Below are 15,658 nucleotides of genomic sequence, written 5' to 3'. Positions count from 1 at the left end.
GTCTCGCGGTTATTGTCAGCTGAGCTTGAGGCCATGTTCTCAATCAACTCGAATGCACCTTGAGTGGACTGAGTCATGAAGTCTCCCTTACTGGCTGAGTTCAAAGCGTTCCTGTACTCCCAGCCTACTCCATCGTAGAACACTCCCAGCAGATAGTCTTCCTCAAAACCGTGATGCGGGCACTCTCTGCGGTAGACATTGAATCGCTCCCAAGCATCGCAGAACGGCTCGTCCACCAGCTGTTTGAAGGTCACGATCTTCTGTCTCAAAGCCGCCGTCTTCGATTTTGTGTAGAAGTGGCTTAAGAAGGCCTCTCGGACTTGTTCCCAAGTGGTGAGTGATTCTATGGGTAGTGAATCAAGCCAGCGAGCAGCTTTCCCATCAAGAGAGAAAGGGAACAGAGTACACTTGATGTAAGCGGGTAGTACTCCATTCGCTTTAGTGAAACCACACATCTTCTCAAAGTGTTCGATGTGGTCCATTGGTATCTCAGCAGGAAGTCCATTGAAGATCTTCCTTTGCACTAGACTTATCTAGGCTGGCTTGATCTCGAAGTCTTGCCTAGTGCACGGTGGAGGGGTTATGGCAGATCGCGTAGCAGGCAGATTACGCAGTAAGTTTCTCTGGCCGATCTGGACCACTTCCTCCTGTTGGTTCTGCTGGTTCGCAGCATTCAGAGCAGCTTGCTCGGCAGCAGCTTGCTGCGCTTGGATCGTCTGCTGCATCTGCTGCATCTGTTGTTGCATGAGTGCAAGTGCAGCAGTGAGATCATCTGGATGATCACCCATGTTGGTGTTCGTTGATCTCGGCTGTTGACGGTTCTGTCGTTCCAATCTCGCTAGTTCCTTGTTGGTAAGCTGATGCAATGGTCCTTGTGCGTTGCTCCGAGTGTGTCTACTGGTCATGCACCTGGATCATCAGCTGCAACAAAGATAATAACACGAGTTAGATATCTTAGACTAGATATGAAACCGAAAATTAGAGGTAAAAAAATCTGGTCCCCGTCGCAACGGCGCCAAAACTTGATACACTAAAAATGAATCCTTGCTACTGCCAAGTTAACAGTTGCAATTGTAGTACTTGAGATTCAAATCCAGAGGACCAGTCTACACTCTAGTTCTATAAGTTCCAGAATCAAGCTAAGAAGAAGATATAATTTGGTTGAAATAGGCGATAGTAAACAAGCAAAATAAACACGAGATTGATTCATTAAACAAGAGCTAGCCTAGGGTATTTCATTGGGTGTTGAATTGGAGCCAAACAATTATTCAAGCGCGATGAGGTGCTTTCTAGAACTCGGATCACTCAGCTGGAACACTCCACTGTCGTGGTAGTGATCGCTTTGCAGATCGATCTCACCACCTAACTGTCGTTGGGATGAGGATCGATTGCAAGCTTTAGAGAACAGGTCCGATCAGTTCACTTACCACCCTAATATCTACTTTCGCTGATTAGGGATACTAAGCTCATTCAATATATGTCAAGTTATCATCCTAAGCGGTTAACTAGGTGATGAACTAGTGATCTAACATCAAGTGATCAGTTTAATGAAAGCAGTAAGAACAGTATGAATGAAGAACAGTTATGGATCACTTATCTATGTTTAGCTCATGTCTCAACACCCTAAAAACCCTAGGCGAGCAAGGTCACTACTCGATCATGATGCACATAAACAAAGACATAAATCCTGAATAAAATTGCATAGGAACAGAGTATGAAACAATAGGGTTCAGATGATCTTCTCTATCAGAGGATGGATTCTTCTCCCTTACAAGTTGCAGATCGCAAAATACTCAGTGTTCTCTTGTAAAACTAGCGTAAGAAAAATAGAAAATAGATAGATGGCGTTTTTATATGGAGGCGCCAATCAGAAGAAAAGAGATTAGGGCAACATGGCTTTAATTCCCGAAATAGGAGTTTCCATATTCGTCTGGAACAATCTCCGGATCACTCCGTCTGCTTGTTCCGCTTGCGAGAGAACAGTCTCGGGGCTGTTCTCTTGAGTGTTCTCCGCAGGAATGCTCCAAAAGGACTTCTTTTCATCAGGCACCTTCTCTTCTTCCTTCTACTAACTCCAGACCTGTAAAAGGTCAAAAAGGACTAGACTGACACGAATTAGTGACTTGAAACAAATGAAAACATATATACAATGATGTGAAAAACACCATATATCAATGGACTACGACTTAGAAGATTTTCGTGTATCACAAAGTGTGCTATTTACACATTTAGTCCCTGGCCGCCTGTTAGGCTTTATATACTAGGGTTTCTATCATTTTAGAGGCAGACTTGCCTAGAGACCTATTGGAGAAGAGAAGCAATTTGGCTACCTTAGGAGAAGAGTTAGAGTTGGAGAGATAGATCTGAGACTGCAAAACAGAGAAGATCTTGAACTCCCTTTTTATCTTACTCACTACTCTTTGTGTTCCTTATTTCATATTAAATTTTATTCAAACCATCATGATCTTGTCTCTCATGAATATGTCTGAGTAAACCTAATTGTTAGATTTAGGTTTCTCATAAGGGTGAATCATGTGATGAGATTGTGATGTCTATTAGGGTTGTTAAATTAGTTCTTTCACTTAGTTGTTCTTAATACTAGATTTAGGATTGATCACCCTTAAATCTAGATCTTAGGATTGAAGAGATAACCAACTGTATACTCTCAATACCCTGAAATAAACTATAGTGATCTAACTGACTAGACTCATGCGAAAGGTGGTCTAGATCATTAGAGAACGTGTTCAACCAAATCGATAATGCTTGCTAGAATTACCATCGATCGACACAACCATCGTTGTAGCGATCGATTGTATGAAAGGTGTATCGATCGATTAAGACATAGTCGTATCGATCGACTCTTTTCCGAGATCAACAAACGACAGTTGAGATCCAGGATCTAGTAAAGGAGACCCTACTGGTCGTACCAATTGATTGAGTTCATGGACTAAAGCCCTATTGTCACTTTCAAACTACATAAATTCATACCTGAGAAATACCTGAATCTAGCTATCTTCCTCATCTAGAAACAACCTTCACTTCATTTGCTGAACAATTCCCTTGTTCACCTTAATATTTACTGCTTTAAAACATATTGAACCTTAAGTCTATTCTTAATTCTATTTAGTTAAGCCTTGAAGTAATCCTAGAGTCCTTGTGGATTCGATCCCTAAGTACTGCATCTGAACCTCTTATTTGAGAGAGTAATTCACTTTTTAGGGTAATTTGAGTGATATCAATACTTAAAGAGAATATCTCCAAAATATATTCTGGATTTTAATTTCTTAATTAACGAATCAATCCATATTTGAAACGTAACCTTTTACATGATTAGGTTGCTAAACTTCCATCACTTCCTTTGATAGATTATTTTAAAGTGTTATAATATATACTGTTTAAATGTGTTATAATATTTTAGATCATAATGTAAATTTTTAGATAAAGCATAACATGCAACACATATTATGTGGTGAGAAAGTATCCTACAAAATCAAGCATTTATGAAAAAAAAATCAGATGAATTGTGTGGAGGATAAGTGATCTAGCTTCTGACCTACAACTGACGTTTTTGCAAGACTGATATATCTTTTTGTGGTAACTTCTGTGTCAGTATATTTTTATCAAGAGTGAGAGTTTTTTCCGTCTTTTCTAGTACTAAAAGGCAAGAAGATGACCATTTATGTTCCATCATGTATAGATGGCTAGTTTCAACCTTTATTGTGTATATTTACCTAAATTTCTCTAGATTAATATTATATAACTTCTGAAAAGAGTGATAGTGACAAGAGAAAGAGAGCAGTGAAAGCTTTTTTATTCTACTGTATATTGTAGTTTACAAATAGACATGAAATATCTTTATACAGAGGAGAGAAGTCGGTCTAAACAAAGTGACGTCATAGAAAAAAACAAACTAAAAGAGATAAGTTTTATCTCTTTGAATAGATAATCACTATCTGATTTTATTTTTATCTTTAACAATTTTTACAATTAACAGACAAGTTTAGGATTATTTTTTATATGGTAATGCAAGGTTTTAGTATTTCTTCAGAATTGAGAAGTTGTAAGCTTTAAACCCATCATATTTTCAGATCAGCCAATTAAAAAGCAGCTATATTTTTGTGGTATTCGAACTTGTGATCTTACAAATTATCTTTCCTCTAATTATTATCCGGTACACCAGTTGAACCTAAATCGGGTTTTACATCGACCTATGTTTTGATGCAACCTTTAATCAATAAAACAGCAGTTTTTTTTGTCCATAAACTACCATTCCCGACATTTGTTTGCATGTGATGTAAGAAAACTATTGCAAAATTCATATAGCTTCATACGATACCGGTGTATTTCTAATGAAGATGGCGACGCCTTTCTCCAAGTGGTCAATCCATATATCTATTAATCTACGTAACTGATTAATCATGTGATTAATATCAGTAGTAGACAAGATATAATGTATACCCAGCTAATGAGAAGTACAAATAGACAAATACATTTTTTATACATGAAAACTAAAGTAATATGTATATCTTGTAAAGTAAATGACACCGTCACGGGCAGCGAGATCTGGTTGGTGGTGTTGTGGTCGGATGGGTCGACCGGGATAGGAGGTGACAATGACGTTCAACGTTAGAAAAATCGTTTGCAGTAATTAGGCATTTTATAATTTTGTATTGAAAAACTTTCTGGGGTGACATTAAAAAATGTTTTTATCATAAATGTAGTGTATAATGGTTAAAATGATCAAAATGTTATTAAAAAGCAGATAGATAGTCATACATTTATGGTTAACTAATCTAGATTTAGTATTTAGATTTGAAAGAAGAAGTTTTGAGAGATGGGGTCTAAGATTTTCTTTTAAATATTCCATTTTAAAATATTTTTTAAATAGTTTCAAAAAGAACTTTTAGTTTCAAAATAAAAGTTTGGAAAAAAAAAATTAAATAAAGAATTCAAAAAATAAAATAAAATTTAAAATCAAATTATTCAAAAAAGTTATTATTATTTAGTTAAAAACTCACTTTAGTGTCATTTTAGAGAATTGCCTATTTGTATATGATTAGCATTTATGCTAATTATTCGGAATTTAAATAAATTTATAAGTTAATAAATTATTTATTGCATATTTATATTTATAGTATATAATTTTCTTTGTGCTTTAAAATTTACTTTTGACGAATATAAAAACCAAATTAAATATTTAAAACAAGAATTCAAACAAAATTTTCAACATTCACTAAAATGTGTATATACAGTTTTTTATAATATTTCCAAATTTAATTTTTAATTAAATTATAAAATATTTTTAAAATATATATTTTTATCCACCCGCAACCGTCCGCAACCGCAAACGCTAGTTGGAACCAGCTTTTGATTTTAAAAAATTCGGAGCGATTTCAAGCGATTTGTAGCAGTTTGTATGATTGTTTTGAAACGCTGTCAACCGCTATAAACCGCAAAGGCTTTGTTTGCAAGTGGTAGCGGAGAAACCAGTCAAAAAAGAATCAGTAGACCGATTTATGGCAAGTGTCTAGTGACATAGACCGATTTTTAAAACGGCTATGATGAATGTAATCTTGTAATTTCTATGGCGCTTTTGGAAACAATTGTGTTTGTAAATTGATTGAGAACTTTTTTTTCCTTAGAACATTTCAAACCCACTCCTTTATTTGCCTCTCTATATGGAGTAAAATCTATTCCATTATACCTCTATTTCTTTTTTTAAAGTAGAGATTGCTATTTTCTTCTCTATATTTAGGAGAAAATAGCATTTCTCTATAATAGAAACATATTTTTTTTAATTACACAATAAATCTTTAATTTTTTGTGATTATAACTAAAATAAATGTTTATGTAGAAATACATTATTTATATATATAAACCCAATTATTTTTTGTTTACATAATATTCTAATTTTTCAGTTATAAACAAAATAAATAAATAATATTATTATTTCATGTGAAACTCTAATTTTAACAAATAATACTTAAATTTTATATTTAAAACTAAAATTATTAATTATCGTTTAATTATTAGGAATTCCACATATATTTTACATATTGATAACATATTTAAGTTGAACTTAAATATTAATTAATACAGCATATTACACTACAAGAAAACATATTTTTTACGAGGGCCGAATTTGTTGTAAATTTGTCGTAAATGGGGTTTACGACGAATTAACTTCGGAACGCGTTTCGTTGTTAATCGTTCGTTATAAAGGAAGATTCGTCGTAAACGCCACGTAATATTTACGAGTAAACTATTTCGTCGTAAAGCAGAAGGAAATGTTTTGTCGTAAACGCCACGTAAACACTCGTTGTAAATATCTCGTAAACTTTCGACGTAAAGACGTTGTAAACACTTCGATGTAAAATACTCGTAAATATTCGATGTAAATACGTTGTAACATTTACGAGGACTTTACATGTCCATCGTTGTAAAGTCGATGTAAATGTTTACAATGTATTTACGACTACTTCGATGTAAAGTCCATGTAACATTTACAACGAATTTACATCTTTTATCATTATTTAAAATATTATTTTTATTTATTATTTTATTATTATTTATAATAATAAAATTGGAAATTTAAAAAATTAAACAAAAAAAATTTTTAGAAAATAAATGTCATAAAAAGATTTAAGTTTTAAAATACAAAAAAATATTATAAATAAAAAAAATCTAAGGGAGCGTCAAATCATTGAAGTAGTTGGTGGGGCCGCTCGGTCCCGCAGAGCCTGCTGTATCGGTAGATCCGGTATCCCATGTTGCATCCCGAGAGCTTCTCGCTGGCCGCCAATGCTCTCTACATGTTCGAGTTTCCCACCGTCATAACATCCAACAGATCCTCAAGAGAATCCAAACGGACATGCTGGGTATCCAATCGAGCCTGCATCCAAGAAGTCTCCTGGTCCCGTCTCGAAGAGTATGAAAAAGTCGCCCTTGCGACTTCGTTAACAGAACCTATTCTCACCATCCGTCTCTTCTTTCTTGGAGCCACCTACAAAAAATAATATTAAATAGTATATTATGTATTGAAATAGTCAAATTAATTTAAACAAGTTTTTAAATTTTACCTATTCGAAGATCCTGTCGACCTCTTCCGTCGTCAATTTGACGGGTAATCAATCCAGAGACTACTGGGTTAGTTGCGTCTCTCGCTCTTCAACCCGAGCAGCCACAATGTTGAAGAGTTTCTCGGATGCAGGATCAGCAAAAGTCTCGTCTGGTGTGGCGTGAGTCATCTTGAAGAGAGCAGACAGAGACGGCAAAACTCCGGTCTTCTCAAACTACAAAACATGAATAATAAAAAATTAAATATTGAAATTAAAATTTATTAATAAAATAAATACTATAACTAAAACTTACAACTTCTAGACGGATCCCGGCATGAGGTTTTTGCACGGTTCTATGAACCATAGGCAAATGACCGTCTTTATTCTTGGTCCTACGGGAAGCGGATCAGGAGTTGGCCTTCCGGATCGAGCTGGGTAGCTTCCAATAGGCGATGTGGCCATCCCATACATCCTTTGTGACCTCAGTGGGCTTCCCGTCATAACCGTAGATCTCCAACTTATCCTTCCAATCTGAGACCGTGTTGGTAATGTGGGTCTTTGCTTTTGACAAGAACTCCTTCTTCACCCTTTCGGTGATTCCTAAGGACCACTGCCACCTTTACTGAAACAAACAAAATTTTGAAAACATTAATAATTAATAAAATTAAATATGGTCATGTAGCTCCAACCACAACTCATAAGTTCTTACCCCTTCTGACCACAACTCTTTTAGCTCATGTATCAGTGATTGAAGAAATACATTCAACGACCGTTTTGGATGCTTCGGCCCAGAGATTAATATGGTCAAGAATAGAAATTCTTGTTCCATGCACATGTCCGGCGGCAGGTTGTACGGCGTAAGAATAACTGGTCACAAAGAATATTGTCTCCCAGACATACCAAATGGACTAAATCCATCGGTGCATAACCCAAGATAGACATTCCAAATATTTGTAGCGAAATCTGGGTATACCTTGTTGAAATGTTTCCACGCTCTTGCATCTGAAGGATGAGCGACCTCGCCATCCTTCTGGACATGTTCAGCATGCCACCTCATCCATGCAGCAGTCCTCTCCGATTGGTATGATTGTTTTAACATGTCTTTAATTGGTAGCTACTACATCCTTTGGTACGGTACCATATTCCTTCCACGCCCTTGCGGTTTGAATCGTGGTTTCTTGCAGAATCGACACTCTTCTAACTTCTCATCATCATTCCAGTAGATCAGGTAGTTGTCGATGCAAACATCTACATCTCCGAAGGCAGCCCAAGACTATAAACCAATTTCTGAATCTCATAATAAGATTCAGCTGACACGTTGTCTTCTGGCAAATACTCTTTAAACAACTCCGCCCAAGCATCCATGCAATTCTCAGGTAAATTATGATCCGTTTTAATGTTCATCATCCTAGCTACTAGAGAAAATTTAGAGATGCATTCTCTACAACCAGTGTAGATTGGTTGATTTGCAGCATCTAACATTTCATAAAACTTTTTGCATCCAAATTAGGTTCTTCTACATTTCCAGTTTCATGAGCTATTGTTGTAGTTGTTTCTAAAAATGCATCAGTAATCATGTCTTGAACCCTATCATGATCTACCATCTGCTCCTCCTGATGATAACTAGATTCATTATGCAAATGATTCGGTTCTTCACTACTACCAGCAGCCTCAAAATTATACCTACTACTAGCTTCATTTCCACCATAACCCGCTCCATGTTTATACCAAATATAATATTGTGGTGTAAATCCTCTGTTTACTAAGTGCTTCCATACAGTTTCACTACAAGCAAATTTTGAATTCTTGCATTTCCAACAAGGACATAACATCTTACCGCTTTCCTGCGTGATCGGTGTACAACCCGCATGGTGCATGAATGTCTCTAGCCCGCTTAGAAATGCATTTGTCACTCTACCGGTAGAATCTTTATACAAATAAATCCAATTTCGTAACTCGTAAATATTATAGCCATCAGCCATTTTTTGAACTTTTTGGATTTTTTTTCTTTGTATTCGTTTGTGTGTTGTTAGAATTGAGAAATGACCATATAGACAATTTTCGAATTTGGTAGGTAAAGGTATAACATGGATTTTACAACGAAAATGTTTACTACGGTTTTACATCGTTTTTATATCTCATTTACAACTAATTTACAATGAAATTAGTTAATTTAAAGTCCACTAAATACACGTTTCCACCTAAAATAACGGTAACATGATTCGTCGCAAATCACTAGTACATGTACAACGAGTTTACAACGAATTGTCATTTTCTACGTAAAGTCCTCGTAAACTTACATTTGTTTTACGACGAATGTATTTTCTTGTAATTTTACAACGGCTTTACGACGAAAACATATTTCTACGTAACTTCGCCGTAAACAGCTCGTAAATTTACGAAGAATTATTTTCCTCGTAAAGTGTCGTTGTTACAGCCGCATTTTCTAGTAGTGTTAGAACAATTTAATATTCTGGTAAATTACTTCCGAATCTACAAAGATCGTTAGAATATTGTCCAAACGAAATGGATGGACATGAACTTGTTGATTTTATTGTTGGTTGTTTCAAATATCAGATGATGAAAATAATTGATTCCAAAAGTTTTTAAGTCGATTCAAAAATATCAAAGATAAAAAATCTTATTTCTCATTTTATAATGTATTAGTTGATTATTTATGAAAAAATATAGTAATAATGATGATTAAATATGTCTACTTTGTTTATGTTTTTGTAATAAAATATTCAAATTAAATAATACTGTAATTTTATGAAAAAAATTCAAAATATAATGAATTGGTTAATGTTCACCAGTTATAAGTTAAAGGAAAGAGTGTTAATTATAAAACTAAAAAGAATCTTTAAGAATTTTTTTTAATAAAAAAAGTAGAGGAATACATTGGAAAGAATCTCATATTTATTATATTTATATTATACAAGATGTATAATTCCCCCGTATAAAATTTGGGAAGAAATAGCCACGATAGGTAAAACTAGGGTGTGTTACGAAGAAAAAAAAGAAGGTAAAACTAGGGTCGAAATAGACACTTTTTATCGCATATCATCCGCAAAAATGTTCAAAAGGAAACTGAACTCTTTTAAACCAACACTAGATAGTACAAAGTTCTAAGGAGGACGGGTGAATAAGATCAGGGGACGCGAGGCAACCAACAGTCTGTCCTAATCAAAACTACAAGAAAGTTAACCTCAACGTTTTCTTATAATCTATTCCACTCTCATTCCAAGTTCCCGAATTAGAACAACCACACGAAAAACCCATCACTAGATTTTACCGACTACAGAACACATCAACAACCGCAGAGAAGCTGACAGCAGAATCCACCACATTGCATAGCATTTATATTTTTTTTCTTAAGCTCCTCCCTCTTCCTTCTCCTCCCGTTCTCTGTTCCATTGCTCAATCCTTGCCCTCCTCTCCTCGCTTCCTTCTCTCCCACCACCAGGGCTCCCTCCTCGTCTAGGAGGGCTTCCATATCTCCTCCTTGAACCGTCCCTCTCCGACCTCTCACTGCTCCTTTTCCCACTTCCATGCCTGTAAAACTCGCCATCTCTGTCCCGGTGACTAAACTTCCTGTGAGGAGGATCACGCCGGTCATACTCTCTCTTGTCCTGGGACTTAAACTCCTGCTCCTGCTCCTACTGCGGTACGACCGCGTAGACCTCCCAAAGAGTTTCCTCCTTAACTCCCTGGAAACAAGCTTGACGTGCATAAAGTTACAATACCCACCACGGTTACAGTTGTTCTCTTCATACTGCCGACACGTAGCTTCCCGAAAATCGGTGACAGGAGAGAAATCGGCAATGATGGGGCGTCAAGAATAGAACCTACCTTGCAGAGCCTGCAAAGCGGCAGCAGCCTGATCATCTTCTTTAAACTGAACATAGACATTGCCAATCATGTGGTCAGCAAGGTTATCACAAATATTGAGGCTTTCAATCTCGCCAAACTTGCCGAGTTCCTCAAAGAGATCCTCGAAGAAATCCTCAAAGTGGTATTGGATCTTGCGAGGGTCCAGAGGTTGGCCGTTTGCGTCGACGCCTGGGGTGATAATGTCAGGTCTTTGGTACATGTTGGAGAGGATGAAGGTAGGGGAGATGGTGGGACGGTTGTGGAGACGAGAGCAACGGTCACCGTGACGGCAAGCTCCAATCTTGATGTAGAAGGGACAGTTTACTCTGTCCTTTTCCGTACCAAATGAAGCCAAATGCTCCGCCATCGCAAAACGCTAATCTCCTGTAATCCAACAAATCGGATATTATGTAAGAAGATAGATACATGGACGAAGAAAGGGAAAGAGGCGAGAAGCAAAATCTATAGAGAAGGAGAACATAAACTGCCAATAAGCAAAGCACTCTTAAAACGACCAAAGCGAATAAATAGAAAGCATGCTTACAAAGTATTACAGAGATTGAGAGATCTGTGATTATATGCCGCCGGTACAAGAGATTGCCGACGAAGAGCTGACGTCTCCGTCGGATTGATGATCTAGGGTTTGCGAGCTGTGAGAGAAAGATAGGATCGAGGATTTTTATATTTAATTGAATATAATTTTTAAAATAAAGGAAACTATAAGAATAAAATTTTTACTTTTTTGGCTAAAATATTTCACCGCGGTTTTACTTTTCTTTTCCTTTTCTAAATTGTTTCACTGCACAAAAGCCAGTAGGGGAACAATGAGGTTTTACTTATATAAAGTATAAACGTTAATGTTGTTGTGAATGTGTTATTATGTCGAATATGAGCTCCTTATATAAAGAGTTACAATGTCTGAAATCCTAATGGGCTAGTTACAAGATGTGCCACTAATGGGCCAAAGCCTAGTAAGTATCTTTTGGATAAACATTCATCTGAACCACTCGGTTCATAACACTTCCCCTGGATGTTGTATCCATCTTGAGTGATACCAAATCATTTTGGACTCGTGATACATTTTACCAATTACTTGGTGTTGCCTCATTAAAACCTTACCAGGAAAACCCAGTGGGACAAAACCATGGTGAAGGAAAAAGAGTAAAACATGTATTACTTCCCCTGATTTGTACCTCCGTATATGCTCCTGAGGTTGGCGCATGAGTAGACTGGTGAACTCCATGGGCGCCAAGTCTCTGAGCTGGTCTTCTAATGTGCACGTCCTGGACTGATAGGAAGGTCTCATGGACGTGGTGCTGTTGTAGACATGGTGAAGAAGCCGGTTGACATGTCTTTGGTTGGACTCGTACTTCTTCATATCTGTTTTCCAACGTGTGCATACTGCTTGTTTGAGAACTATCCATGTATAGATCCAATTTATAACCTGTATCATAATCAAAACAAAACCAAGCAAACACATCTTTGGGTTTGGTTAGTATAAAATAATCTCAAACATTAGTAAAAGGATATTTCAATCCTGTCCCATTGCCTTTATATTTAGAAATAACATAAGCTTAGTTCAAAGCTCATGTTCGTATGTGTATAACAAACACATTAAGGCAAGGCGCCAATGGCACCTTTGGCAAGGGACATGTATGGCTTTATTTCCAATGCCTCATGGTTTGATCATTTAACAACATATATGATCATACTGCACTTTGAAATTATTTAGACGTATAGTATTAAGTTTAAACTTAACTATGGTTTCACTTGTGAATATTGACATCTGGATGTGCCTTGAGTCTTTTCTAGACCAAGGAAATATGTCTCTGTCCAATCTAGGATCAAAGGATCCGTGACCTATCTTAGGTGGTCTCGTGACCATGCATGTGCCTTCTTAGAACAAAGTGGGTCAGTACTTGGACCAAGTGAAAACATTCGACCATGAGTTTTGCATTGGCTTGTATACGAACTAAGGCACAACTTTCTTGTCGTCCTTATGACCAAATGGGTCTATGTCCAGATATAGGGACTATGGGACTATGTTACCATACAGTGGGGCGAGCCATAGATTTTATAGTAAGCATTTAGGGTCAATGAACCTTATAGGCTTTACATAATGGTTCATGCCTATCGTTAATCTATGCCTTATTCATGCACAAGGATTTCATCTTTAAGTATATTTAAGATACTTACTTTGTAGTCCCAAACAATCTTTGTTTGTCCCAAAACTTAATCTTTCCCAAAATATTCATTTCAATGCTTTCTTTAGATAGTCTTTTGGGAAGTGTCTCCAGAGGTTCCTAGGATATTTTCTTTAGATCAAAATATTCTTGTATACTCTAGTTCTCGAGAACTTTGTTGCATTAGACAACTCTATGTCCTCTGAGACTTATATCTATATTATCCAGTGGACTTATATAATCAGGCGGTTTACATCCTTGAACCACAAGTATAAGTTTCTTATGTGCCAGACTTATCGAGGAATCTCAATGTTTGTTGCATCCAACATAAGGAGCTTATCTCCTTTTAATTGATTCCTGGTCTTTGTGATTATCCTTGTGCACATGACCATGCTTAATATTATGCATATGGTCGTGCACATTAAGTGTATCTCGCCATAGAAATTTCTTTCACAAAGACTGTTTTCTGTCCAACTGGTTTAGCATCTAGAGGTGTCCGTACTTATGGGACCTATCCTCTCTTAACTCCACGTTTACTTTCTTATGTGATCTTAATCTCATATGTTTGAATGCTTTCATATGGACGTGGGTTTCATGATCCTCATTGATCTCATGATCTCAAGTGCTACATTGTGCATATTATATCATTAGTTTCGAGTACTCGTTTGTTCCTTTGTGTCCTAAACATGACATATCTTATTGAGGTTTTATTATGTCCTTCAATACCCTGAAACTTGGCGTCCCAAGCATCATTAGGTACCTTAGGTACAACCATATATTATGGTTCCTCATCCGTGATCACGGTTTCAGTTTTGTACATGTACATTTTGATTATGTCTAGGAGTCCCTCATCCACGGATTTGCACCTTACTTTAATATCTGAGGGATCTTATCTTTAGAACTTATTGATCTAACTTGTTTAGATTCAGTAGCAACTTGATTGTGTTCTCTTGAACATCAAATCTTATTTGGTGCATTCATAGCTGGTAGAAATGACTTAGTCATTCTATTCGGGTCAGGAATCTGGCAATTATATTAAGCTAGCTTTTGTATAAACTTTATGGACTTCTAGAACTCATTCTAAAGTCTGAGGATCTTGCCAATATAAGAATGTTTTGATTCCATATAATTTTCTATTATCCAGCTTCCCCTTAATGTTGGATGTTCGGATTCACTAAGGTGACTATCTGTGTACCTAGGCTTTAAACAACTTGTCCGTGGATAGCTCAAGGTATATAGAAACGTGGGGAACTTATATAAAATGTATCCAACATCTATTCCCATCCTCTCATCTTATATTTCTGTGGTGGAGCAATATAATTTATAAGTGGCACTTCTTTATGTACTAAGATGAGATGTGTCTGGCCTTTGACCTGGTTTAGTCAATGGGATGGGTATCAATGTTCACTTCTGTGTGTGTATGTCCATGTAGAATAAAAGGTGGGTTTTTATTCTTATCCTTTCCCCATGGGCATATCATACATTCTTAAAATATTTTTAGAATGTGGATCATGTAAAGATATGTAGCCTTTTTAGGCGATTTTTCTATCTGTTCTTGTCCTTTCATTATGAATATTCGTGTCCTCATTGAGTCATGAGATGTTTTTCTACATTCTCCATGATCATATAATGTTAATCAAACCTTTTGGAACGTGAGCACTTTAATCTATATTCACTTGGACGTTTTGAAGTAACATGTTTTCCTTTATCTTTAGTTTAGTCCGAATGGGATAAGACTATCTTTGTTCTTGTGAACTCTTTGATGTTTCAATATTGTGTATGTCCATGTTACATGGAGTGATTAACACTTACCCCCATGGACATATCATATTTGAATACTTTTAGACGTGAGTTCACTTAGCTTTTACCAGGACTTGTAGTCTTTGCCATCATACAATCTTCTTTGGACAGTTTTACTTTGATGAAACACTTTGTTTCCTTTCTGCCCATGGTCTCAATTTTGAGACTATCCATTCATCAATTCTTAAGTCTTTCACTTATAAGAATGAGTAGTGTACACGTCCTCTCTTTGTGTACATAACCTCAAATGTGAATGCAGTGCACACGACCTTAGTGTGTCCAAACATGTACTTCTTTAGGAAATAGGTACAAGTTATGGTCGTGTGTAATCTTAAGATTGTATGGTTTGATCTTGTAAGATCATCTCTGTTTTTAAGAACAAGAGTGGACATTTTATTTTTAGAAAATAAAACTTTCATTAATTCAAAGATAGTAAAACTAGGAAGTGAATAATGTTAAAGGAAAAACAGAAAGGTATGAAATAACTAAGTAAGAACACTAAGAGCTTGATGTCGAGTTATCATGGTGATCTATTCTCTTATGCTTCACTGGATTAATCTTTCTTGTGATCCATCCGACCACACTCTCCTTGATCCATGAGAATATCTTTGACAATTTTCCTTCATCTTTCCGAACCATCTTGGCTTTTCTTTTAAAGTTTTTCTGATAAAGAACAGCTAGATACTTGGGAGTTCTGCATCTCTGTCCCGAATGGTTTTTCATTCCACAATTATTGCACAACTTAGA

At 36.3% G+C, this 15,658-nt stretch overlaps 1 pseudogene; it reads right to left on the bottom strand.

Annotated features, from left to right (window-relative positions):
• Positions 1–10,429: 10,429 nt before the first annotated feature.
• Positions 10,430–11,295, bottom strand: LOC108860438 (splicing factor U2af small subunit A-like; annotated as a pseudogene).
• Between the last annotated feature and the right edge of the window lie 4,363 nt (positions 11,296–15,658).

This window comes from Raphanus sativus, chromosome 5, assembly GCF_000801105.2.
Source record: "Raphanus sativus cultivar WK10039 chromosome 5, ASM80110v3, whole genome shotgun sequence".
NCBI lineage: Eukaryota > Viridiplantae > Streptophyta > Magnoliopsida > Brassicales > Brassicaceae > Raphanus > Raphanus sativus.
This window is presented reverse-complemented; position numbering and strand designations above follow the sequence as displayed.